General features: G+C 46.7%; 1 protein-coding gene across 3 annotated transcripts in view; it reads right to left on the bottom strand.

The window, feature by feature from the left end:
* Positions 1 to 26,750, bottom strand: part of MAVS (mitochondrial antiviral signaling protein) — a 143,592-nt gene extending 116,842 nt beyond the window's left edge. For all 3 annotated transcript variants that reach the window (XM_029593586.1, XM_029593594.1, XM_029593577.1), the window contains exon 1: positions 26,435 to 26,750. The gene's annotated coding sequence lies outside the window, so the exon portion shown is untranslated. The remainder of the gene's footprint in view (positions 1 to 26,434) is intronic.
* Positions 26,751 to 27,036: the final 286 nt, after the last annotated feature.

Below are 27,036 nucleotides of genomic sequence, written 5' to 3' on the forward strand. Positions count from 1 at the left end.
TTCACCTCACGGTTTACCTTTATAAGTGTTAAATCTATCAAAGACATGTTTTCATTATTTGGGGAAAGAATGAGCTTCCTTTAATGAGTTTTTGTTGTCCTAAACAATCTGTTAAAAAGATCTTTCTCAATCCTAAACTATTAATGTCTATGCACCTTACTAAGATTAGTAAAGGCCCATATATGACTAGGAGCTCTTTGGAAAATTCAAGGGTTTTTTTTTGTTTGTTTTGTTTTTTTTAGGAGGGCCAACTTTAGAATTAATAGTAAAGGATCACTTCTAGGATTGATTATTGTAATAGATGTAAATGTAAACATACAAGAATACTATCATAAACTCCAGTTAATTCAAAATTCAGTGATATAGTGGTCTCAAGGGTTAGAAAATTAGATTGTATTACCCTCATTTTGAAAGAGCTTCATTGGTTACTGTTTCTTTTTAGAATTCAACTTAAAGTTTTGGTGTTAAATTGTGTAATACACAAAAAAACTAGCACCTGAATATCTGAGCTCACAAATAATATTTTACAGCCAAAATGCTTCTCAAAATGAATAGAATCAAACTTTACTCAATCTACTAAATTTGGTCACTGAGAGCGAAAATGATGCTAAAAATTGTTGATTGGCTTTAGTTTTCAAGATATACTACTGGGTCAGTATGTACAACCTTTGACTTGGGAATAGGAGAGGATCAGTGAGATAAGAAGGGAAAGAATCTCAAATTAAATAAGAAATGACTAACATACATCTCTGACTGAATCTATGAATATATCAACAATTGCATTTAGAATATACTTGCTTTTTGGGCATAACAATGAATGATGCATTCCGAAGCTCATATTGCATCATACATAATATGAATTGCATTATGTTGTTCCTAGAAATCTTTGTTGGCCCTCAGATTTGTGAACTTCTTCGAGATGATGCATTTAACAATGCATCTTCTGGCAAGGAAAAGATGGCAGGGAAAGTCTTCCAGTTAGTGGTAAATTCTCTCGGAAACAACAAGGCAGACAACTATAAGGAAAACCTTCTCAAGGCATTCAAAAGCCTTGGCTGCAACATGTCTCTAAAGATACATTTTTTGCACTCTCAACTAGATTTTTTTTTCAAAACTGTAGAGCAGTGAGCAATAAGCATGGCGATGAATTTCACCAGGGCATTCCAGCAATGGAAAACTAATATCAGAGTAGTTAAATCACAAGCAGATTGTGATAAATTGCAGGAAGACCTTGTGAGACTGGAAAATTGGGCATCCAAATGGCAGATGAAATTTAATGTGGATAAGTGCAAGGTGATGCATATAGGGAAAAATAACCCATGCTATAATTACACGATGTTGGGTTCCATATTAGGTGCTACAACCCAAGAAAGAGATCTAGGTGTCATAGTGGATAACACATTGAAATCGTCGGTTCAGTGTGCTGCGGCAGTCAAAAAAGCAAACAGAATGTTGGGAATTATTAGAAAAGGAATGATGAATAAAACGGAAAATGTCATAATGCCTCTGTATCGCTCCATGGTGAGACCGCACCTTGAATACTGTGTACAATTCTGGTCGCCGCATCTCAAAAAAGATATAATTGCGATGGAGAAGGTACAGAGAAGGGCTACCAAAATGATAAGGGGAATGGAACAACTCCCCTATGAGGAAAGACTAAAGAGGTTAGGACTTTTCAGTTTGGAGAAGAGACGACTGAGGGGGGATATGATAGAGATGTTTAAAATCATGAGAGGTCTAGAACGGGTAGATGTGAATCGGTTATTTACTCTTTCGGATAGTAGAAAGACTAGGGGACACTCCATGAAGTTAGCATGGGGCACATTTAAAACTAATCGGAGAAAGTTCTTTTTACTCAACGCACAATTAAACTCTGGAATTTGTTGCCAGAGAATGTGGTTCGTGCAGTTAGTATAGCTGTGTTTAAAAAAGGATTGGATAAGTTCTTGGAGGAGAAGTCCATTACCTGCTATTAAGTTCACTTAGAGAATAGCCACTGCCACTAGCAATGGTTACATGGAATAGACTTAGTTTTTGGGTACTTGCCAAGTTCTTATGGCCTGGATTGGCCACTGTTGGAAACAGGATGCTGGGCTTGATGGACCCTTGGTCTGACCCAGTATGGCATTTTCTTATGTTCTTATGTTCTTAATGTTTGCAGATCATTGCTGGTCAGTGACAAGAGATGTTCCATTTACAGAATATAAGAGACAAGCCAAAAAGAGCAGAGTAGCCACTGAATAAGGACTAAACTATATATATATATATATATATACACACACACACACACACACACACACACACACGGTACATAATAGTTTGCAGCCTTTTGTTTCATAGTAAAATTTATTTCTGTAAATGTTTTGCTGATTTAATTTTTTAAAGTGTTACATAAACAGGACATGCGAAATATTAAGCAACCATAAATATACAAAGAGACCCAAATTAATGTATGATTTAAACTCTAACATCTATGCACTATCTATACAATAGACAGACATAAGAACATGCCATACTGGGTCAGACCAAGGGTCCATCAAGCCCAGCATCCTGTTTCCAACAGTGGCCAATCCAGGCCATAAGAACCTGGCAAGTACCCAAAACTAAGTCTATTCCATGTTACTGTTGCTAGTAATAGCAGTGGCTATTTTCTAAGTCAGCTTAATTAATAGCAGGTAATGGACTTCTCCTCCAAGAACTTATCCAATCCTTTTTTAAACACAGCTACACTAACTGCACTAACCACATCCTCTGGCAACAAATTCCAGAGTTTAATTGTGCGCTGAGTGAAAAAGAACTTTCTCCGATTAGTTTTAAATATGCCACATGCTAACTTCATGGAGTGCCCCTAGTTTTTCTATTATCCAAAAGAGTAAATAACCGATTCACATTTACCCGTTCTAGACCTCTCATGATTTTAAACTCCTCTATCATATCCCCCCCTCAGCCATCTCTTCTACAAGCTGAAAAATCCTAACCTCTTTAGTCTTTCCTCACAGGGGAGCTGTTCCATTCCCTTTATCATTTTGGTCACCCTTCTCTGTACCTTCTCCATCGCAACTATATCTTTTTTGAGATGCGGCGATCAGAATTGTACACAGTATTCCAAGTGCGGTCTCACCATGGAGCGATACAGAGGCATTATGACATTTTCCATTTTATTCACCATTCCCTTTCTAATAATTCCCAACAATCTGTTTGCTTTTTTGACTACCGCAGCACTGAACGGATGATTTCAATGTGTTATCCATTATGATGCCTGGATCTCTTTCTTGGGTGGTAGCTCCTAAAATGGAACCTAACATTGTGTAACTATAGCATGGGTTATTTTTCCCTATATGCTTCACCGTGCACTTATCCACATTAAATTTCATCTGCTATTTCAATGCCCAATTTTCCAGTCTCACAAGGTCTTCCTGCAATTTATCTACCTCACTCGTATTTCTTTCCAAATCATTTATAAATATATTGAAAAGTATGGGTCGTAATACAGATCCCTGAGGCACTCCACTGCCCACTCCCTTCCACTGAGAAAATTGTCCATTTAATCCTACTCTCAGTTTCCTGTCTTTTAGTCAGTTTGTAATCCACGAAAGGACATTGCCACCTATCCCATGACTTTTTACTTTTCCTAGAAGTCTCTAATGAGGAACTTTGTCAAAAGCCTTCTGAAAATTCAAATACACTACATCTACCGGTTCACCTTTATCTGCATGTTTATTAACTTCTTCAAAAAAGTGAAGCAGATTTGTGAGGCAAGACTTGCCTTGGGTAAAGCCATGCTGACTTTGTTCCATTAAACCATGCCTTTCCATATGCTCTGTGATTTTGATATTTAGAACACTTTCCACTATTTTTTCTGGCACTGAAGTCAGGCTAACTGGTCTGTAGTTTCCCAGATCGCCCCTGGAGCCCTTTTTAAATATTGGGGTTACATTAGCCACACTCCAGGTACAATGGATGATTTTAATGATAGGTTACAAATTTTTACTAATAGCTCTGAAATTTCATTTTTGAGTTCCTTCAGAACCCTGAGGTGTATACCATCCAGTCCAGGTGATTGACTACTCTTCAGTTTGTCAATCAGGCCTACCACATCTTCTAGGTTCACTGTGATTTGATTCAGTCCATCTGAATCATTATCCATGAAAACCTTCTCCGGAATGGGTTATCTCCCCAACATCCTCTTTAGTAAACACCGAAGCAAAGAAATAATTTAATCTTTCCGCGATGACCTTATCTTCTCCAAGTGCCCTTTAACCCCTTGATCATCTAATGGTCCAACTGACTCCCTCACAGGCTTTCTGCTTCAGATATATTTTAAAAAGTTTTTACTTTAAGTTTTTGCCTCTATGGCCAACTTCTTTTCAAATTCTCTCTTAGCCTGTCTTATCAATGTCTTACATTTAACTTGCCAACGCTAATGCATTATCCTATTTTCTTCTGTTGGATCCTTCTTCTAATTTTTGAATGAAGATCTTTTGGCTAAAATAGCTTTCACCTCACCTTTTAATCATGCCAGTAATAGTTTTGCCTTCTTTTCATCTTTATTAATGTATGGAATACATCTGGACTGTGCTTTTAGGATGGTTTTGGGTTTTTTTTTGGGGGGGGGGGGGGGGGGGGTTTCAAACTATAACCACGCCTCTTGCACACTTTTTACCTTTGTAGCTGCTCCTTTCAGTTTTTTCCTAACTATTTTTCTCATTTTATCAAAGTTTCCCTTTTGAAAGTTTAGCACGAGAGCCGTGGATTTGCTTACTGTCCCCCTTCCAGTCATTAATATGTAAAAACCTAAATATCATGGAAACAGAGGTCAATCAGCTGGTTTAACTGCCATATTTGAATTCAGAATATAGAAAAATAGGGTGTAAGAGGGTAATCGATGTCCAAAGGGTCAAAGATGAGTAATAAAGAATTCAATAATGACTTTCAATCAGAAATTTTAGAGAGTTCAAATCACAGTGTGCCCCCGACATGAATCCGTGTTTTGCCAGAGGACTGCAACGGGAGGGACTAAACGGCAGAAGGCTCAAAGCTTCAGCAAAGCATTCATAAATTTTTTTTGCCAGAAGCTTCTGTCAAAATTATATTTATTTATAATGTATCTTTTCCCAAATTTGGCCTCAATGTGGATTACAACAAACTTAAATGAGCAGAGACCGAATAGCTGCCTATCACCTCAGCACCCCCCCCCCCCCCTTATTACCAGAATGCGTTCTACTTATATTTACTGGTAATGTCATCGTTTCCTCATTCTGTTCCGACCTCCAAAGCAAGCAAATCATATATTAAGTTAGTCCAATTAAAAAAAAAAGTAAGTATAACCTTATAGCCTTTTTTGTTGTTTTAAATCTATTAAACCTTTACTACTCAACAATTAAACAGAGACAGCAGAAATCAACCTTTATATATATGTTGATTATATCTATCACTCATTAATGTTATAGTTTAATTCTGCCCTATCTTCCGACATCCATGTTTTACGCTCCCTGTTTTAATGTAACTTGTCATTTCTACTTAGACGTGAATTGGTTTCCCCATATTCTAATGTAAACCGGTACGATAAGACCTGGTCTTGAGTATCGGTATAGTAAAAGAAGTTAAATAAATATCTGAAAGTCTTCTTCCAATAAATTGAAGAAAGGAAGCGAAATGGAACCCAAACGCAGAATACTCCAGCAAAGACCAAAAACCACACCATGCGATGGCAAGACATATGGTGACGATTCTGGAAGCAAGGGATGGGTTTACCAATTTTACCTACCTACCCATGTAGACAGGTAACCAACAAGAAAATTGAGAAGCAGGGTGAGCGGGTAAGATCCGAAGAAGGCAGTGAGAGCAAGTGCGCATGCCCTTAATTCCTTGTCAGTCGGCCATGGGCCTGGGATGGCAGCAAAAGGCTTTTCAACTTGTATCAACTTTCCACCGCTGAAGGCGGCCATTGAGTCCATAGTGAGCAGGGCAAACCAGGAACTATGGGCTGCCAGCGGAAGAGCCAGAGCACCATTTCAAAGGACTCGGGGGGGAAACAAAAGTTGTAGAGGGAAATACTTTTAGATGCTCAGATGGAAAAAGGCAAGAACTGGATCGTGCCCAGAGGACAAGCTGCTGAAGAGGGCAGCCTCAGGAATTCAGTGCACGTGAGAAAAGCTGGAGAAAGTTCCAGGACAAAAAGGGGAGTGAGTGATCCCAGGATAGGAAGTAGTTTAGGATCGCTCTTGGGAAGAGACCTACATGTGAGGGAAGGGACACGACGGAAGAGGGAGAAAGAGAGGCAGCGTTGCCAGATTTTAAATGGGTTTGTAGCACAAAACTAGGCCAGCTAACTAGGGAAAATGGAAGTCTCAACTCCAAAAGTAGCCCTGTGGGATGAGCAAGCAACCTTCTTATGCTTGGAGGCAGAAACTACGCTTACTCCAGCCTCTTAGCAGACTAAGGCTTTATTTACACTTTTCAACATACAGTCAGCACAGTATCTACCTTCTAGCAGTAGCACTCACAGGTTTAATCAGGACAGAAATGTATATAGGAGCTGCCTTCTCCCAATACCACTGCTTATCTCTAGAAGGATTACTTACATATTCAGTTAGGCCAGCAATGTATGCAGGAGCTAGCTTCTGGGCTAGGCCTACTGATCTCAGCTAGACTAACTCTTCCCTCCCCCATCTGCAGCAGGGTCCCAGTCACAAAGCTCTCTCCCTCTAATGGATTTAAGGTAGACTAGGCATCTAGACTGGTCCCCCCACAGGTTAGGGAGGGGTAGTAAGGCCACTCCTTGAGAAACCCTTCACCTCAGCTTGAACCCATTGGGACAAGAGTCTTTGCTCACCCTGGATACCATCCAGGGAAGTGGTTTCACTCCCCAATAGACTCTTTTTGGCCTTTCGCCAGCTAGACTCTTGGTTGGAGCTACAGGGCTGCGTAGCCCACCTATCGCTAGGATTATCCCAAATACGAATATTACCACCACCCACTGCACCTTTTGCCCAGTGTCCACCCACAGTCTATCACAAGTCCATTTTCTACACCGGGTTCCAATCCTCCTCCAGCAGGACTCTCTGGACTTCACTGGGGCATTGCTGTTGTGGCTTCTTTTCTCTTTCTACTTTATCTACGGCATCTTCTGACTCCTCAGTGCCTTCTCCACCTGCAGCGCTTCCCTCTGGTCCTGCAGTAGTTGGGTTTGGGCACTCTACAACACCTCCCTCTGGACTCTGAAGAATTGCCTTCCATATGCCATTCTGTACTGCTTCCTCCTGACCACACTATAGTGCCTTCTTCCAGTCAATTTGTAAGGCTCCCTTGGAGCTCTCTGGCACAATAATCACAGTCACCAAAGGTCCAGACAGCTGACTCTCCTTCTCTTTCCTGGGATTCAGCTGTTCTTGCCTGTGTAAGTTAAGTTTTTTTCTGCCCCCCTGTTTCAGCGGTGTGTTCACCGGTTCCCCTCCAGGATTTCTTGTTACACGGTCCACAGGGTTTCCTCTGGCTTCTGCCACTTCGCTGGTTTACCTTCCCTAACAAGCTTTATCCCTCTGAAGGGCAAGGTACCAGTCATGTATTCAGATGGCTGCCGTGCTTCCTCAGCTTCCAGATCCCTGAGCCCTTCTCTGACTTTACTTCTAGCAGTCTTTCCCCACTTCCTTTATCAACATCGTGTTTTCCCTGGCGAGTTGTTTCAGTTCACTCTCCGTTTCGGTCATTTTGGCTACAATCTTATGTATTTCGGCCATCATCTATAGCCATCTGAGCAATCTGGGCTTCAGGAGTGGGTTCTCTGGTCCCACTACCTTGGTGGTTTTTTTTTTTGTTTGTTTGTTTATTTTTAAACTACCCTCTCTCTTCCTTTAACCGAGCATCTGCTTCTGCATACTCACTCTCCTTTATTTCTAGCTTCAGCGTCTCTACCAGCTAGTTCAGGTTTTTTCCCTGCTCCTAGGCACTGCTACAGGAAGCCTTCTCTTCATCCAGACTCTCTTCTAATTCTGCCACTTGGGCTTGCAGCTCTTGCACCTTTTTATGAGCCCTGTTCTTCTGTACAGTTTCTTCAGCTCCCCTGGCCCTCATCACTTTGAGCTCTCTTTAGGCTTGTTCGCTCTCCTGAAGTTTAGCTTGAAACTCCTGCATCTTTCCTTCCACCTTTCCGCTGTTTCCTTTCAGACTCCAACTGGCTCAGAGCCTCCTCCAGTTGAAACTCCAGCCTTACATTTTCCATAAGGTCTCTGCCAACTGATTGGGGAGATCCTTCTTCCCAAACCTCTTGCTCCCATAGGTCTAGTCCTGTAGTTGAATTCTATATATGACAGGATATTCTCTCTTCCTCTAACCCTTCTGAAAGCTTAGACTTCTTTTTCTTCCACCTTGAAGTCTAAGCCCTTTTGGGTTATCACACTCTCTTCACTTCCTGCTCTCTCTCTCTCTCCTGTGTTACTAATCCTAGGTTCAGTAACTGGGGGTGGGGGCCTAATTCTGTCCGGTCACCCTTGGTTTCTTCATGTGTACCTACATTCCTTTCTGTGGGCTCACTACTTATGGGGGCACTTCCTTCAGCATATTGTTTCCCAAACCTCCATGTTCCTGTCTCTGCACTTGCATAAAGGCAGGTTCCTGAGGTATAATCCCCCGAATCCCACAGGGAACACTCCAAGCCAGCGTTACCAAGGATTTCCACCGCCACATCAAGCGCTGGCAATGCCACCCCCTTATATTCAGCTTCAGAGTGGCTTTGCCTTGCTGTACATAGTTTTGGCGGGCCCACCCCTTTTCATTCTCCTGAGCCTCGGTGATGGCTTTTGGGGTCCCCTTTCAGTGGATGCTCCTGCTTTAGCCACTTTTCTTCCCCTTAGGATTCCCCACTGATCCATTGGAAACCCCCCTTAGCTTCTACTTTTACAGCAGGTCTTTTTTCTGTCGCTAATACCTTTACACATATTTCACAAACAGGCATTATTTCTGCAGCTAATACCTTTTCAGTCATTATCCCTGTAGTGAGCACAGCACTTCCCCCTCCTTCTATAGCAAGAACCCCTTCCTTGGGCTTCCACCCCTCACATACAAACATTTCCATACAAGGTACCCCTACCAGACAGACAAGCATGCATGGTACACTTTAAACCTTGTTTTCCTCTTTCTAGAACCCCAAGTAACTTCCACAAACCAAGGACTTCTCTTCCCAACTGCTTCTCTCAATTTTCCAAGTTTTCTTTGTGCCTTGAAGTCTATTTCCATGCACCCCAGTATAGGCTTCACTGTATAGTTCTAGGTCTGGTCTTGTTCCAACTGCACCTGCTGGGCTATGCGCCACCATCTTCCCTCTAGGCAGCGACCTAGGGGAAGAGAAACAAGCTCCAAGCGTGGGCCGATTGGAAACCCTGGTATGCAACCCAGCACTTCCCCCAACTCCAGACTTCTATGAGTTAGGTATCCTTACCAACAGTAAAGCAAAATAAGGCCTTTCCATGCTCCTTAGACACCGGCCAACCACCTTCCCCAAGTATACTTACCAGAACAAAGAAAATCACAGGCCTCTCGAGCTTTCCCCAGCTCACTCCGTTTGGACTGCTCTCCCTGCTTTTCCATGGCTCTGTCTGTCTCTGGTCTGGTTGCTGTTTTTATTACCACCTGCTCCTGCAGAGGGATTCGCTGGCTCTACTCCAGGTTTCTACTCCCTTGCCACAGGCTTCAAAAACAAACACTCTGGGGTGTTTTGTTTTTTTTTCCTTCTGGCCACCTGTTTTCTCCACTCCAGGTTTTCCTTACCATCGCCCAGGCTCTCTCTGTATGTGAGGGGTGGTAGCTGTACTCCTTGAGCTTTAATGCACAGCAGCTCACTTGCTGTGGAAGGGCCCTGCCCTGTCCAAACACCAACCTCAACTCAAGCAGCTTTAGTGCACAACTGTTACACTTTTTTTTTTCTAGAAAAGAAAACTAATCCCTGGCTGATATCACTGACTCAAAAACAAAGGGAGATGTTCTCCTTACTTGTTATAAATCTATATCTGATTGCTGCTCCCTCCCCCCACTCTCTCCTGCATTAAAACATACTTTTAATGTTTAAAGTATGTGTTCCCTGAGCAACAATCTTTTAAACTAGTTAGTGGTCTGTGCCCTGTTTAGAGCCACACCCTTTTAAAACTCTTCAGTGCTCTTGGGCTCTCCTGTGCTCTGTTCTTTGTTTAAAGCCACAGGTTCTCTGCACAAGTTTCTGTGTTAAAACAGAAAAAGTGGCAATTTATTTCTGCGTGCTCCCTGAGCCACACCCTTTTAACAACTCTTCACAGTGCAATGTGTACATCCTTAGGAGCATTGCCACTGTCCCAAACTGCTTCTATGGGCAGGATACACACCAAAAGGAAAATTAGTTCTTACCTGTTAATTTTCGTTCCTGTAGTACCACGGATCAGTCCAGATCATGGGTTGAGCCTCCTGTCCAGCAGATGGAGACAGACCAAAACTGAAAGGGTATCCTATTATCAGGACAGAGCCTACCCTGCAGCCCTTCAGTATAACCATTGTCAAAGCAGAAAACATGACGATAAACAGTAAGGAATCAAGCAAGTAACAAGAGAACTCGAGCAAACAACAAGAGAACTCAAAATTTGAACAAGTGCAAACATTGATTGGACTCTGTAGATGGACGCTCTTGCATGAATGTCCATGGTCATCATAGATGCTTCCGGTGCCTCTTGAGTATCATTACAGAAAAAAATCATTCGGAATCATGCAGAGAAAGGACAGGAGCTTCGAGCAGACAGTAGGTAGAATAGGGAAGGGTGTCTGGACTGATCCGTGGTACTATAGGAACGAAAATTAACAGGTAAGAACTAATTTTTCTTTCCCTGAACGTACCTGGATCAGTCCAGACCATGGAATGTACCAGAGCTTCCCTAAACAAGATGGGACCGAGACAGTCCCGCTTGAAGCACCTGCCGAACAAAGGAACCAAAGACTGGCGACTGAACATCAAGGCGGTAATGCCGAGCAAAAGTATGCAGAGACGTCCACGTAGCTGCCCTACAAATCTCCTGCAGGGAGACCGACTGACTCTCCGCCCAAGAAGTTGCTTGAGAACGCAAGGAATGAGCCTTCAGACCCTCCAGGACCGCCCGGCCCTGACAGATATAGGCCGACGCGATCGCCTCCTTCAGCCAGCGGGAAATCGTAGTCTTAGAGGACTGTTTGCCCCGTTGGGACCACTCCATAAGATAAAGATGATCCAAAACTCTGAATTCACTGGTCATCTGAAAATAACGCATGAGAACGCGCTTCACATCCAGACGGCGTAGATCATCCCCAAATGTACTCGCAATATCCGTGGGAGAGAACGTGGGGAGCTCCACCAACTGATTGACCTGAAAAGCAGAAACAACCTTCGGCAGGAAAGACGGTAAAGTCTTAAGGGAGACACACCCCCCCCCCCCCCCCAGAGTCCAAAAAACGTAGGAAGCGCTCCCGGCAAGGCAACTCTTGAATCTCCAACACCCATCTGGCGGAGCAAATAAAGACCAAACACACTGTCTTAAGTGTTAAATCCTTGAGAGTAGAGCGGTGGAGAGGCTCGAAGGGAGCAAGGCAGAGAGACCGGAGGACCAAGTTAAGGCTCCACGAAGGACAAGTGGAATGGCTAATGCGGCGGCTTCAAATGTTTAACTCCCTTGAGGAAACGGACAATATCTGGATGAGATGCAACTGCATAACCTTCAAGACTTCCCAAGAGAGAGCAGAGGGCCGAAACCTGTACCCAGAGCGAGCCAAACGATAGGCCCTTAGAGAGACCGCGCTGGAGAAAAGGAAAGAACCAACAAAACTGGGGCCGAATGTGCTGATTCTGCGCAGACAAGCTTGAAAACCTTCCAAACCCGGACATAGGCGAGGGAAGAAGTCTTGCGAGCACGCAGAATAGTGGAAATGACGTCCTCCCTATATCCCTTCTTCCTCAGTCTCCAGGCCACTAGACAGAAGCGATCCGCCTGGTCGAAAAATACGGGACCTTACCGGAGCAGGTACTGAAGGTGACCGAGACGAAGAGGGCCGTCCCTCGACAGGTTTACAAGATCTGCGAACCATGGCCTGCGAGGCCACTTGGAAGCTACAAGAATGACTGGACCCCTGTGGAGCTCTATCCTTCTGAGTACTTTTCCCACCAGGGGCCAAGGAGAGAACACATACAGAAGGACGTCGCACGGCCAGGGAAGGACTAGAGCATCCACTCCCTCCGAGCAGTGCTCCCTCCAGCGGCTGAAAAACCTGGGAGCTTTGGCATTGTCCAAGGTTGCCATCAGGTCCAGGAAAGGGGGGAACTCGCCGGCTGACAATCAGCGCCATTGCCTCGTCAGACAATTCCCACTCGCTAGGGTCGAGCCGCTGGCGACTCAAAAAATCTGCTTGAACATTCTCCTTGCCTGCAATGTGAGACGCTGTTAAGCACTGCAGATGGTGCTCCGCCCATGTGAAGAGATGGCTGGCCTCGAGGGCCACTAGGCGACTCCTGGTGCCCCCCTGGAGATTGATGTATGCCACCGTGGTAGAGTTGTCCGAGAGAACCCGAACTGCTCTTCGGCGAAGCAAGGGGAGAAACGCTTGAAGAGCCAGACGGACCCCCCGAGCCTCCAGGCGATTGATGTGCCAGCGGGACTGGGCAGGGGACCAGTACCCCTGCGTGGCCTGTGTCTGGCAGACTGCTCCCCAACCTGAAAGGCTGGCATCCGTCGTGACTACAATCCATTGCGGAGTCTGAAGGGAAATTCCTTTCAGAAGGTGCTTGAGTGATAGCCACCAATGTATGTCTCTGATGGTAGAGTCGGAGAGAGGAAGCTGCGCTTGAAACAGTTCAGACACCAGTTTCCAGCGGGAGAGCAAAGCTTTCTGTAGAGGACACATATGCGCAAAAGCCCAGGGGACCAAGTCAATTGTAGAAGCCATGGTATCCAGAACCTGTAGGTAGTCCCACACCATGGGGAGAGGCATGGAAAGGAAGTTTCGGACTTGATCCATCAGCTTGGACGCTTGAGAGCCCAGCAGGAATACCTTGCCGACCTGAGTATCGAACAGAGCCCCTAGGAATTCCAGGGCCTGGGAAGGTCGGAGATTGCTCTTGGAAAAATTGACTATCCACCCCAGGGACGAGAGGAGAGCAAGAACACGGTCCACTGCCAGCTTGCATAAGGTCTCTGACTTGGCTTGCACTAGCTAATCGTCTAGATATGGGTGGACTAGGACTCCGTCCCGCCGGAGGACAGCCACCACCACCATCACCTTGGTAAACATGCGTGGTGCCGTGGTCAGACCAAAGGGGAGAGCCCGGAACTGGAAATGTTGACCCAAGATGTGGAACCGAAGATACCTCTGATGTTCGGCACAGATCGGAATATGCAGGTAGGCCTCCGTCAAGTCGAGAGAGGCCAGAAGTTCTCCGGGATGAACAGCCACTATAACTGCCCTCAGGGTTTCCATCCGAAAATGGGGCACTTTGAGGGTTCGGTTGACCCTCTTGAGGTCCAAGATGGGGCGGAAGAAGGAGTCCTTTTTGGAACCACGAAGTAAATAGGATACTGGCCGGCGCCCCGTTCCTCCACGGGAACGGGGACTATAGCCCCCAGCCCCTGGAGTATGGCAAGAGTCTGACATACAGCAGCCTGCTTCCGATGACCGCACAGGGAGACCATGTACAGATCCAGCAGGTCCCGAGCAAATTCTAAAGTGTAGCCTCTCTCGATTATCTCGAGGACCCACTGGTCCGACGTGATTTTGACCCATTCCTCCAAGAACAGGGACAGCCGCCCACCTAAGTTAGGAAGGGAGGAATGGGCTGGCCAAATCTCACTGATAGGCGGGCTTGGACGCAGGACGCTGTGGATTACCATCACGGAAGGCACGGCGCCCTCAAAAGGACTGAGACCTGGAGGAATTTCCTCTAGAGAAGGTGCCCCGCGCCCTAGGATTATATCTCCGCTGAGCCCTGAAGCAGGTGCGAGTAGGGAAGAAAGTTCTTGCTTGCTTCGGGCGATCCTCAGGCAGTTTGTGGCCCTTGTTCACACCCAAGGATTTAATAAGTTGTTCCAGGTCCTCGCCAAAAAGTAACTTACCTTTGAAGGGGAGCGTGCCCAGCTGCGCCTTGGAAAACAAGTCGGCCGCCCAATTACGGAGCCAGAGAAGCCGTCTGCCCGAGACCGCGGAAGCCATCGCTTTTGCCTGGACCTGGAACATGTCGTAAAGGGCATCCGCCCCATGCTCTATAGCGCCTTCCAATCTTTCAGCCTGCTCTGCCTCTGCAGACGGGAGGTCCTGGGTGCTGGGCAATTGTTGAACCCACCTGAGGCTTGCCTGCTGCATGAGACTGCTGCAGATTGACGCCCAGACACCCAAGGCCAAGACTTCGAAGATGCGCTTGAGATGGAATTCTAGCTTGCGGTCTTGGACATCCCTTAGGGCCGTAGCACCCATCACCGGGATGGTGGTGTGCTTAGTAACTGCAGGCACAAAGGAATCCACCTTGGGCATTTTCAGCATGACTAAGCACTCCTCCGGGAGAGGATAAAGCTTCTCCATAGCTCTACCGACGCGGAGCCCTGATTCGGGAGCCTCCCACTACCTAAGGAGCATTAGCCGAAGCATCGGATGGAAGGGAAAAGTGCACGGAAGACGGAAGAGCCCTGAGTCCTGCCAGGACCAGGTCCGTGCAAGCCGGCATTGCGGTCGAAAACTCGTCCACTGCGGGGCACTCTATCCCCAGCTCCTGAGAAATAAAAGGGATAAGTGTCTCCAGTTCCTCCCTTCTGAATAGACATAGAACCCTGGGGTCATCCCCCTCCGGGGGGGGAGGGGGAGTTTCAACAAAATCCTGATATGGATCCTGGTCCGGGGCACCCAAGGGAGTGTGGGGAGTGTGGGGGACCTCCAGGACCACCCGCACTCGGACAGGCCCCCGCTGGGGCGGACGGTGCAACAATCAGAGGAATTTTAGGGAGAGGAGGAGCAGGGGGGGGGTCCGCCTCTTCTTGCAGGCTAGCTAAATAAGATTTGTGCATTAAAAGCACAAATTCTGAAGAAAAACGAGGCCTGAAAAACAAGGCCTGAAACCTCCGGGGGGGGGGGAGGAGAGGAGAGAAATCTAAAAAATCCGAGTCCTGCTGTCCCGAAATAGCAGCATCTGAAAAACCCAAAATGTCCGCCGTTCCCGTGGTTTGTCAGCCCAGGAACGGCGCGGCCATGCGCTTGTGCGGCCTTGCTCGGGCTCTGGTGGAGATCGCAGCCGCAGAGGGACACCCCCCCCCCCCCCCCCCGCCCCGGCAAACACTTAGAGCAAAGCCCTTCTCTAGAGAGATGGAGCGAAGAATCCCCCCAGGCAAGGCAGAGAGGAGAGCGCGGGCATGGCCCCGATGCAGAGGAGGAGCAGTAATTAAAATCAGCTGGGCTGCCGGGGCTGAGGGAGCAGAGGCAGGAGACTGAACTCTGCATGCTCCCAACTCTCACAAAAGGCTGCCAAGTGTTTAGTTTCACTTTGATTCTTATCTTTTTTTTTTTTTTTTTTTTAAACTTAGAGAGCGCAGAGAAAAACATGTCCCTGCAGGCAGCTCCAGGGAATAAGCATCCCGGTAGAAGAGAGACAGAGAGAGAGAGAGCTGTACAGGGGGAGTAACCAGCATCACCAATTTCACCCCACAGCCGAGGAACACCGGGAATAGGGAGTCTAGGCTACATTACACAAGGGGCAAAGCCCCCCCCAAGAGCGAGGAGACAGAAACTGTCTCCTGTAGGAAATCAACAGAATCCAAAAACTTTTTTTTTCCCCAAAAAGGATAGATAATAAATATTTCCTTGATCCAATAAGTTTAGAGAAGAAAGAAAGCCCCTAAGCAAAAGAAACAGGGAACCGCAGGGTGAGCTGTCGCATCTGTTGGAGACAGACAAATACTGAAGGGCTGCGGGGTAGGAACTGCGACTAGACCCCTGCCCAATTTCCTTCCAAAAAAAAAAAACAAACCTCAAAACGTGGCTATTTAAATCAGCTTTCCCAGACCCGCCCGGGTAGCCATACCAATTCACCGTAACTGGTCGCATGGCACCCAGCAATCATGGTATTTTGTATCAAGTTAATTCTGTATCTCATTTATTAAGTCTTTCGTACCTCATGTACCAATTCGGATCATCCTTGGTGCATCCAATGCCCTCCTATTTTAATGTTATTTATTCAAAGCTATTGAATGTTTTATTCAAAGTTATTATATGTTCAAGGTTTGATGTAACGCTCTCATGCGAAGTTATTGTTCCACTGTAAACCGGTCTGATTTGTATCCTATACAAGAAGATTGGTATATAAAATTTAAATAAATAAGCAAGCAAGCAAGCTCTGTCCTGATATAAGATACCCTTTCAGTTTTGGTCTGTCTCCATCTGCTGGACAGGAGGTTCAACCAATGGTTTGGACTGATCCGGGTACGTACAGGGAAACTCTCTTTTCATCTAGCTGTTCCTCCCCTGGAGACTGTTTCTCTCCGTGCACAGGGTAGTGAAAAATCCCCAAACTGACATTATATGTGGGATGACAAAGCAACCTTCTTAGGCTTGCAAGCAGAAACCACACTGACTCCAGCCTCTTCTTAACAGACTAAGGATTTAATACACTTTTCAACAGACAATCAGCACAGTATCTACCTTCTAGCAGTACCACTCACAGGTTTAATCAGTACAGAAATGTATATAGGAGCTGCCTTCTCCTAATACCACTCCTAATTCCCCCCCCCCTGTGCAGAATTGCCATTTTCTTTGCAGAATTTGCAATCATGAGCAGAAAATGGCAGAGGAGATCCTAGCATGCCGCGAACAGAGTGCGCGAAGATGAAGGCCCCCTGTGCCGCAGGATGTGCGCCGTTCACGGAGAAAATTAAGGTCCTGGTGAGAGTAAATGTGTGTATGAGAGGAGAGGGAGAGGGGAAGGTGAGAGTGCAGGGAGAGAGGGGTGGGTGAGAGTGGAGGGTAAGCAGGAGGGGGTGAGAGAGAGCATGGGAGGTAAGGGGGGGGATGCTTGAGTGTGGGTGCCAGAGAGAGGGAGCCTATAGGAGGAGATTGTGAAGGAGTGTGTATGTGTGTGAGAGTTTGGGAGCTCATGTGTCTGAAAAAGGGATCGTGTGTATGTGAGGGTGAAGGGATTGTTATGGTAGTGGATCCTTGGTCCGGGACGAGGGATGATACCCACCAACAGTGCCAAGGTGTGCTCGTCTCCGGAAGGTGGAATGTACTGCAGCACAGCGATGAGAAGTTCCAGGCAAGGGGTCTGAGGCAGGCGGCAGCAACAAAGTCCGAGTTCCAATCCAAGTCAAGTCAGAAGACAGAGAATCCAAGCAACATGTCAGGGCAGGCAGCGAACAATCAAAGTCCAATATCCAGGCAAAAGGTCCGAGACAGGTGGCGAGCAGCAAAGTCTAAATCCAATCTGAGTCAAGCCAGAAGACAGGGAATCCAGAAGAAAACTAGCAGGCAACCACTGGAACCTTGTTGCAAAGGCATCTTCCTGTATTCAGGGAGAGGTTAAATCTCCCTGGCTGATGTCATCTTCCAGGGTCGGCCTGGGCTTTGCGCTGCTGCCCCTTTAACAGGCGGAGTTTGCCGCGTCTTCCCCGACGCTGCTCCCCGACATCCGGAGGCAGTCGTGCCGCAGCCCGTGCGCTGCTGGCCGCCCCGATTGGGTCCCTGTGCCGGCAGCGTGAAGAAGGTAGGGGGGCCTGGCCGCGGGTAAGTGTGGCCGGGAACCATAACAGGGATTGTGTATGTGTGAGACAGAGCCTGTGTGAAGGGGTGTTTGAGAGAGACATAGGTAGCCTGTGTGAGGATGTATGTGTGAGAGAGAAAGGATGCTTGTGTGGGTGTTTATGCAAGAGAGATGGACCCTGTATGAGGGAATGTATGTGTGCGAGATAGTGAGGGAGCCTGTATGAGGGTATGTGTACTAGAGAGAGGGAGCATGTGTGTGACAGAGGGAGCCGGTGTGAGGGGCAGTACTGAGAACGGGGTCAAACTCTGGGACTGGTGATAGAGTGGAAGGGGTTGAGTCTAGAGGTGGAGGGGAGAGATACTGACAGGTGGAAGAGTTGGGGCATGAGATGGCAAAGTGGCCAGGGGAGTAGGGAGAGAGGAAGGGACACGCTTACAGTGAATTTCTAGGGAAATTCTGCTCAAAATATTTAAAATTCTGCAGGTCTAAGTAATAACTTTTTTTCTGTATTAATTTAAAATACAATTACTTAAAGACTGTCATGTAACTTGTGTTATTTTGACCAATATGAAGTTTGCAGAATTTTAAGTTTTTGTGCGCAGAATTCCCCCAGGAGTAAATATGCTATACTGGGTCAGACCAAGGGTCTATCAAGCCCAGTATCCTGCCTCCAATAGTGGCCACTGGTCAATCCAAGACACAAGTACCTGGCAAGTACCCAAACATTAAATAGATCCCATGCTACTAATGCCAGCAACAAGCAGTGGCTATTCCCAATTGATTAATAGTAGTTTACGGACTTCTCCAAACCTTTTTTAAACCCAGCTACACTAGCTGCCTTAACCTCAACCTCTAGCAACAAATTCCAGAGCTTATTTGTGCATTGAGTGAAAAAGAATTTTCTCCAATTTGTTTTAAATGTGCTACTTGCTAATTTCATGGAGTGCCCTTTAGTCCCTGGATTATACAAAGGAGTAAATAGCAGTTTCACATTTACCCATTCAAATCCTTTCATGATTCTGTAGAAGTCTATCATATCCCCCCCCCCCCCCACCCCCGCCCCGTTGTCTCTTCTCCAAGCTGACCAGCCTTAACCTTTTTACCCTATATGCATCACCTTGCACTTGCCCACATTATATGTCATCTGCCATATAGATGCCCAATCTTCCAGACTTGCAACGTCCTCCTGCAAATTATCACAATCCGCTTGTGATTTAACTACTCTGATGGGGGAAATTTTTTCCCCCAGTACAATGTGCCCAACAGTCTCTGAATCTCTCCCACCATCTCCCAACCTCTTCAGGCCCTGCACTATCAGGTGGGCATTCTATGCAGTTGCAAAGGATGGCACCCCTTGTGGGGGAGGGGAAGCAGTGGTAGACTGCAGATTCAGCATTAGCCCAGTGTGGAGCCTATAGGCAGTGGCGGATTGGCCTATCGAGGCTTCGGGTATGCTCCGGTGAAGCAGTCATGTTGGTCATGTGATGAAAGGCAGAAGCACGACTTCTGCATTGGTTGCTTGCTTGCTGTGCTGTGTCCCCGCGCTCTGGGCCTAAAGAAGCTGCCAACAGAGTCATCCTGCTGCAACCAAAGGAGGAGGAGAGATCTGGGCCTTCACTGGAGCAAAAGAAGAGAAACCTGGCTACAAGCCGAAGTAAAAAAATAAAATAAAAGAGAGAGAGAACCAGCTGATGCTGCCATCAGATCCCAGGCTGAAAGAGAAAGAGCCATGCTATGGGTTACAGCCGGATCCTAGGCCGGAGAAGCCAAAATGAAATAAGACTTGCTGTTGGCCACCACCGGAGTCCAGGCCAGTGGGAATAAAGAATGAGCAGAGATACAATAGTGAGAAAGAGCTTGGGAGTGTGTGTGTGTGCAAGGAGAACGTTTGTGCACCCCCCACTCTCCTGATAATAATCCACAACAATTTTAGGATGAGTGAAAATCAAACATTCCCAGCTATAGAGAGCAGGGTATTTTTTTTATCCTTGCTAGTTTTACTTATTGGGTATTAATTCATGTGTCTCCCAAACACCAATAATATTTGAAAAGAGTAAATCTTTTTTTAAAATGTATTAGTTTTCATCTATTGAATAATCTATTCATCAGCTGTTTTGAAATATTTGTTCTTTTTTTTAGTATGCTTTTACTATTATGTTTTATATTTCTTGGTTTTATTGTTTGATGTTTTATTTGGAATAGTAATGTTTCTGTTTTTCATATACAGTGTCTGGCTTGTTGCAGTTTCCAGTTCAGATTTTATCTGATTGGCTTTTTTTTGTTACACTTTATATTCTTTTTATTCTGTTTTTGTTGAGAGTGTCTGTTTTCTGCCTGTGCCAGACCAAAGCGAGGTATTTGGTTAGGGTATAATTTCTGTGTAGAGATCTATAGCTGCTTGGCTTGTTCTGTTTTCCTAATAGGAACATGCATCAAATGCAATTTGATGGCCCTATTAGTTATTCCCGTGCGATATAGAAAGTAAAAACGTGCAGCCAAGCCGCACATTTTACTTTCAGAAATTAACGCCTGCCCAAAGGCTAGCGTTAATTTCTGCCGGGACTGGGAAAGTGTACAGAAAAGCAGAAAAAACTGCTTTTCTGTACACCCTCTGACTTAATATCATAGCAATATTAAGTCGGAGGCCCCAAAATTTAAAAAAAAAATAAAAAATTTTAAAAAAAGTACGGCGGCCCGTGGGTCGGAAGACGGACGCTCAATTATGCGGGCGTCCATTTTCCGAACCCATGGCTGTCAGCGGGTTTGAGAACCGACGCCGGTAAAATTGAGCATCGGCTGTCAAACCCACTGACAGCCGTCGCTCCTGTCAAAAAGGAGGTGCTAGGGACGCGCTAGTATCCCTAGCGCCTCCTTTTACCCCGGGCCCTCATTTGCGTGTGTCGGGAGAGCGGGCGCTCACCTCAGAGCACCGGCTCTCCCGCGGTTTTCACTGTATTGGCCAGATAGATAAGGAGGGGATGAACCAGAAGGAGATGCTGTGTATTGTTAGTGACATTTCTGTCTGAAGTGGCTGGGCCAAACTCTTAGAGGGGCAGGATGGCACACTCTGAATGAGCACAAGAGAAGCAGCACAACAGAGTGTCCGTCTGTCTGTCACTGGCTGGCAGTTTGGATTTTTCATTACTTGGCAACTGGTTCAAAAGCTGATTGGTTGGAAAAAGACTAACACCAGATCAGGAATTGAGGATATATGAGGGATGCAACCAAATCTGCGGAGGACCCAACCAATTGCATGGCTAGAAGTGGGATCGCAGCTCAGTTTGCTCACCCCAGTCTAGGAAGTGCTCTACTTAAATTTCACCTTTTTCATAAAAAATTATGTTGGAGATTATTTTGTCTCGGTTTTATCAGGCTCTAAGTTACATGATGTACCTCCTAGCGAATAGCTCGTTGTGCTTTTTGGGAGGTATTGAAGCAACAACTGTACAGAAAGCACGTTAGTGGGTCACAAATACCTTGTGGGCTGGTTTTGAAAAAAATCCCCTGGGCTGGCATCTGCCTGCAATCCACCCCTGGGGCAGTGGTCAGTACCTTCAAGTCCACTAGGTCCAATCACAGTCATATGCCAGCACAAGAAGATCAAAAGGGTGCTGGGATGCGGCACCTGGAGCTGATGTTTTCTAAAGGGGAGCGCAGAACGATAGGCCCATGAGCATGAAGTCCAACCGATGTAAGATGCTCCCGCATAGGCAGCAAACACGGACCCCAGCAACATTTATTTTTCTGGTTTCGCATGGCTGCTGCCGACACTCCACCCCTCTACAGCTAATAGCGAGGCTGAAAGCAGCAGAGGCAGGCTGTAGGCAGGGGTAGCGTTGCTGTGTCAATGAGGTGACTTGAGTTCCTCCAGGGGTAAGGTAAGGCTAATGAATGGCTCTTGTGGTGCCCAGCAGATTAAATGTTGTTCTCGCAGATCTACTTCCAGGACCGCAGGAGCCATACATTAGGTGGGTCAGGTTTCTCATTGTATTGGGAATCCTGCTGCAGAACCAGGAAATGGGGCAGGAACCAAATAGGAGCCAGGAGGCACTGAACTAGTGGAGCCCATCCTGTAGGGCAGTGGTCCCCAACCTTGTCCTGGGGGCCCCCACCAGCCAGTCGGGTTTTCACGATATCCACAATGAATATGCATGAGAGAACATTTGCTTGTTATGGAGAAATGCAAATTCTCTCTCATGCATATTCATTGTGGATATCGTGAAAACCCGACTGGCTGGTGGGCTCCCAGGACATGGTTGGGGACCACTGCTGTAGGGCATATGAGTGAGAAAGAGAGCTTGTGAGGGAGAGCACGTGACTGAGGGAGAATATTTGTGAAATTTGTTGAGGGTGGTATATTTTATTAAAATTAAAGAAAGGAAATGTGTTTGTGAGCGAGTGTGTGTGAGAGAGAGAGTGTGAGTGAAAATGTGAGTAAAAGAATAAATGTGTATGTCACAGAATATGTGTATGAGAGAGAGGAGTAAATTTGTTCACCTACCCCCGCTGCAATCATGGGTTGGGGGGTATCAGGGGTTTTTTTTTAATTTATTGATAAAGAATTTTACACAATAGCATTACAAATGCAATTGAAGAAAACTCGAAGTAAAATATAAAAGATAATGGAGAAATTACTTACCTGATAATTTCGTTTTCCTTAGTGTAGACAGATGGACTCAGGACCAGTGGGTTATGTGCTCTTCTGCTAGCAGATGGGAGACTCAGTCAGATTTCAAAGCTGACGTCACTCTAGATATACCCCTGCAGTAACCTCAGCTCTTCAGTATTCTCTTCGAAAAGCCATTGTGGATATATCTTTGCTTAAATAACTTGATTAAAACTTGATTGAACTGGTTCAACTGATTTCAAAACTGGAGACCGCCAGTGCACTCAACCAATTAACACCGACACCGGACAAACTGTGGGTGTCTTGAAATGGGGTAAGCAGCGGCTTACCCGTATTTGCTTAGTCTCGAGGTTCGCGGGATGCTAAGTCCATCTGTCTACACTAAGGAAAACGAAATTATCAGGTAAGTAATTTCTCCATTTCCTAGCGTGTAGCCAGATGGAGTCAGGACCAGTGAGATGTACAAAAGCTACTCCCGGTTGATAAAACAAGAGGGTAGGCGATCTAAAAGAGCCGTGGGGGCAACACAATGAATAAGATGCCAAATGTCCGTTTAGAATCTTTATTTTGGAGACTCGCTCATCAAATAAAAAAGCCCAACTCAGGCCGAGTTTCGCCCACACAATTGGGCTACCTCAGGGGCTGTATGCAATATCTCTTGTATATGTATGATTGTTGTTTCATACCATCGGGTTTAACAAACAGTTTAGAGTTATGCTAGCAAGGAAGTGCCGGTCTCTCTCTATAGCTGAGAACGAGAGCTTTTTTTTAACGGGAGGTTTTTTTTGGGGGGGGGGGGGTTTTAACACTGTATTCCTCTCCAAATTGCTGTAATTCAACAGTATGTGCATCAGGGCTGCATCCGAGCTAATGGGAGGTGTGGGAGTGGCAGGGTGACAACATAAATTTGTCTCGAGTGATGCTGTGGAACTCCAGAGAGTAACCTTCTCGAATGATGTTTAGTACCCATTTGTCTGACGTGATCTCGACTCATCTTTGGAAGAAGAGGACAAGTTGACCCCTTATTTTCTCTTCCTGTGGATGGGTCAGCCCATTCTCATTGGGAAGCACAGCTGGAGCCTGCCCCCGGGCTGTTCCTCTCTTGATCTGTCGGTTCCAAAAGGGCTGGGACCTTCCGGAGGGACGAGGTGCCTGGAACTGCTAGATCCTGTAGGGTCTAAAGTGTTGCAAACCTCTGCTCTTGGATCTTCTGGGGGAGGGGCGCTGAGATCTTTTACTCCTGTCTTCCAGTAGCCGAGGCACTGGGGATTCGCTCCATTTGCTGGCTAACTTCTCCAATTCGCTTCCGAAAAAGAGAGATCCTTTAAAGGGCATTCTTGTGAGATTTGCTTTAGAGGTCGCGTCAGCAGACCAATTCCATAGCCATTGCTGTCTTCTGGCTGCCACTACCGAGGCTACACACCAGGTCCGAGCTTGTGTCCGTCAGGAAGGCTGCTGCAGATTCCATCGTCTCGCCAGTATATGTTCTGGAGTTATTTGCCTCTCTCGAGAGGAGCAAGCAGGAACGTGCCACCAGTGCGCAGCAGGAAGCAATCTGCAGTATCACTGCTGTTGCATTGAAGGTCTGCTTAAGAATGGATTCCAATGGTCTATCCTGAGTATCCTTCAATGCAGCCCCTCTCTCAAAGGGAATGGTTGTTCGCTATGAGACAGCACAGACCATGGCATCCCCTTTCAGGAAATGCAGGCATTCCTTGGTCGCTGGTTCCAGAGGGTAGAGGGCTTCCAAAGCTCGACCCCCTTTAAAGCTGGCCCCCCGGGGCATCCCACTCCAGGTCAATCAGTTTCTGGATGGCTTCCATCATTGGGAAGTAGCATAAGGCTTTACAAAGGGACACCAGGATGGGGTTCTTCTTTGGTTCTGCCATAGGATCCGTGCTTGGAATACCCAGAGTCTTCAGAGTCTGGGAAACAAGGGCTGGTAACTCATCCTTGTGGAAGAAGCGAAGCATGGTTCAGTATGGTTCCAGGCCTGGAGGCATTTCTCCTTCCAGGGAGTCACCATCATCATCTGAGGTGTCTAGGTCCCTGTCAGGGAAATTCTTGGTTAGGCGATACATGTCTCGAGGCATCGAGCAGGGCCGGGAGGATCTTGTGCTTCCAGCAGGGGTTAAGCCCGGGGCGCAGCCAGGGCTGATTGTGCCTGAACAAAGACTTGCAGCCCTTGGAAAAATTCTAACCAAGAGAAGGTCCCTGGGTCCATGTTAATCCCAGGGGGGAAGTCGGAGTAGGGGCCCCTGAGGTGCCCTCTTGTGGAGAAGCCATCTTGGAGATGCATAGATCCGGGGAGCTATTGTCTGTAGCAGTTCTGGACCCATCCCCTGACAGTGAGGGACTAAGCTTTGTTTCCCCCTGGGCTTCCTTGCAATGTTGACACAGGCACGGCTCTTATGTGGCAGGCTGTGCAAAGGGAGTACCTTCTGGCCTTCTTGGGCGCCGGCGCCATAGCCTCTATGTCTAGGCGCATAGGTAATGAGCTTCAATGCGCGTGCGTGGTTGTAATCGCTGCTGTGCATGTAGGTGTGCGCGCAGCTCAGTTGTGAGCGCATCTGTATTAGATGCGTACAAGTTAGGCACATCAGCCGCTCGGCCTGCCCCGCGCGTACCGCCAGTCGAGAAGGGAAGATGGCGGTGACATCGCTAAATGAAGCGATAGTTACGGTTCCTTAGCGATAGTTATGGTTCCTTGTAAACCGGGGTGATATGTATACTATACAGGAACCCCGGTATATAAATTCTTTAAATAAATAAATAAATAAATAAATAAATAAATAAATTGCATAAGATGGCGCCCCCAAGGGTCTCTTCATGGACCCCTGCACCGGGTCAGGGCCTAGCCCAACCAGGGCTGCTCAACCCGTCGGTGCTCCCTTTCTACCTCGCCGGAAGGAAAAACAGAATCGGTATGGCAATCCGAGCCTCGGAGACCTGAATTTAAGGTTTTCTGCTTACCTGGTCTCGGCGCTTACTGATCATGTGCCGAGACGGTCTCTAGCTGCGGGGGGGGAAGGGCTCTGCCTTCACCGCCACGCTCAGATGTGCACCCGCTGCCTTTCAGCCACTCTGGGGGCTAAGTCCACACCGGGAACCAGCTACCGGACCAAGGCACACCTCTGAGGGATATCAGAATCACCTCAGGAATTCTCAACTGGGGGAGGGACCCTTAGATTTCACCACAGGAGAGCGGGGCTTGATCTTAAGGTAAAATTTTGTTTCTTTTTCTTCTTTGCTGTAATTCTTAACACTATTCTAGTGTGTGGGATAGTGTCTGCATCTGCTAGGAGACGGAGAGATACTGAAGATCTGAGGTTACTGCAGGGGTATATCTTGAGTGACCTCAGCTTTGAAATCTGACTCTGTCTCCCATCTGCTAGCAGAAGAGCACATAACCCACTGGTCCCGAGTCCATCTGGCTACACGCTAGGAAAACAGGAATATTTAAAACAAGAAAAAAAATTCTGTTCACAAGGCTAATAAAGGGGGATCTAGTTGGTGTAGCAATACAAGGAAAACAGTACAATAAAGACATCAATACTTATCCAATAAACCTAAGTCAGTTTTTAAAGTTTAGATTGCTGAAGGGACCTGGGCTTTTTTGTGCAGGCCAGAGACTGAATGAATTGTGGAGGGCACAGTAATTGTTTGTGCAGCCAGCAAAAAAGATAGCCCTAGCTCTGCATTCCTCTCTGCTCCCCCCCCCCCCCCCCCTTCATACTTACTTCTCTCTCGTCCCACCCATTTTCCTCTTTAATCCTCCCCTCCCACTCTCTGCTCTTTGTCCCTCACCCAGACTCCTCTCTCTCTTCTTTGCCCTTCACTGCCACACTCCTCTCCTATCCCTCACTCCTTCCATTGCTTATTCCACCTTTGACAATGCACCATTATCCCCACCCTGCCTTTGCCCTCTTTTCATGGTGTTCAGTGTCCTCTCTTTTCCCCCAAAACTTCCTTTCTAACCTCTTCTTGTCCTCCACCTATTCTACCGTGCTACTTTCCCACAGAAAGCTAATTCTCAATCAGGCAAAAACCAAAACAACACAAAATGTTCTTCCCTTAATCTCGCCTCTTACCTTTATCTCCAGTTCCCGGGAAGCAGCTGCGTTAGAAGGCTTTAGCGGAGTAAAGCGGGGAGGTCGGCAGCTTCGGGCTCAGCACCGAGATGAGAGGATAACACTGCAGCAATAGCAGGTTCAAGGATGAAAACAGGCGGCAGCAGCCCGATGGGGGTAAAAGCAGAGTCGCAGGCTGCTGGAAGAGCTCTCCTTCTATGAGCCTGTACAGAGCTTCCGGGTTCAGCAGCCACCCCGCCCTGCTGCTCTTGTCATCTCTGGTTGGCTGCTACCCCCGAGTCATCAGTCTGCGACTGCTGAGCTGTCCGAGGCACAGAGAAAAGGTGACGACCGCAACACACATCTGCCCAACCCACACAACAGGGGAAAAAAGTGGCCCAACTGGGGGGGGGGGGAAGAAGAGGTCCCAATCTGGCAACACAAGAGTTGACAGAACTCGGTGAGACAGGAAATGCGCAGAGTGAACTGAACAGACTGGGAAGAGGCAAAGGGAATGAGATTCTGCCAAGCCCGGATGAGATTGAAAGAGGAAAATAAAACGAAAACGTGAAAAGAAAGGCAACAACAAAAGTGAAACAATTGAGACAGAAAACTATGAAAGA

Source organism: Rhinatrema bivittatum, chromosome 1 (genome assembly GCF_901001135.1).
Source record: "Rhinatrema bivittatum chromosome 1, aRhiBiv1.1, whole genome shotgun sequence".
Lineage (NCBI taxonomy): Eukaryota > Metazoa > Chordata > Amphibia > Gymnophiona > Rhinatrematidae > Rhinatrema > Rhinatrema bivittatum.